We start from the raw sequence: 570 nt of genomic DNA, 5'->3' as shown, positions 1-570 counted from the left end.
AGTTTGTGGTCATTTGTTATAGCAGCCCCAGGAAACTAATACAGACGGCACAAAGAAAATGAAAAGAAAATCCACAGGAGAAAATATCTGCAAGTCATACATCCAATAGTAAAGTCGCTCAGTCATGTCCAACTCTTTGCGACCCCATGGATTGTGTAGCTTACAAGGCTCCTCTGTCCATGGAATTTTCCAGGCCAGAGTACTGCAGTGGGTTGCCATTTCCCTCTCCAGGGGATCTTCCTGACCCAGGGCTCGAACCTGGGTCTCCTGCATTGCAGGCAGACGCTTTACCATCTGAGCTACCAGGGAAGCCTCCCATATACCCAATAAGAGGCTGTCAACTACAAATTGGCACTTTTCAAGGGCACTGCCACTGAGTGAACAACAAAGGCATTTGCCATCTGCCTCTAAGAAGATTGAACCCCATGCTGCTCCAGCTGCTGACCTTCAACAACCCTTTAGGGAGTTCAGGGTAGGCTGAGGCACTCTGTGCTCCAGGGAACATGGTGGGACAGGTCTTTAGATATTGGATGTTTTTAGGAACAAATTTCATGACCTCAATCCTTGCAT

General features: G+C 47.7%; 1 non-coding gene across 1 annotated transcript; it reads right to left on the bottom strand.

The window, feature by feature from the left end:
- Positions 1-236: 236 nt before the first annotated feature.
- TRNAC-GCA (transfer RNA cysteine (anticodon GCA)) lies at positions 237-309 on the bottom strand. The gene has a single exon. It is a non-coding gene; the product is annotated as a tRNA-Cys (tRNA).
- Between the last annotated feature and the right edge of the window lie 261 nt (positions 310-570).

Source organism: Budorcas taxicolor, chromosome 6 (assembly GCF_023091745.1).
Source record: "Budorcas taxicolor isolate Tak-1 chromosome 6, Takin1.1, whole genome shotgun sequence".
Lineage (NCBI taxonomy): Eukaryota > Metazoa > Chordata > Mammalia > Artiodactyla > Bovidae > Budorcas > Budorcas taxicolor.
Note: the sequence above shows the minus strand (reverse complement) of the source record. Positions and strands in the feature narration are given on the sequence as shown.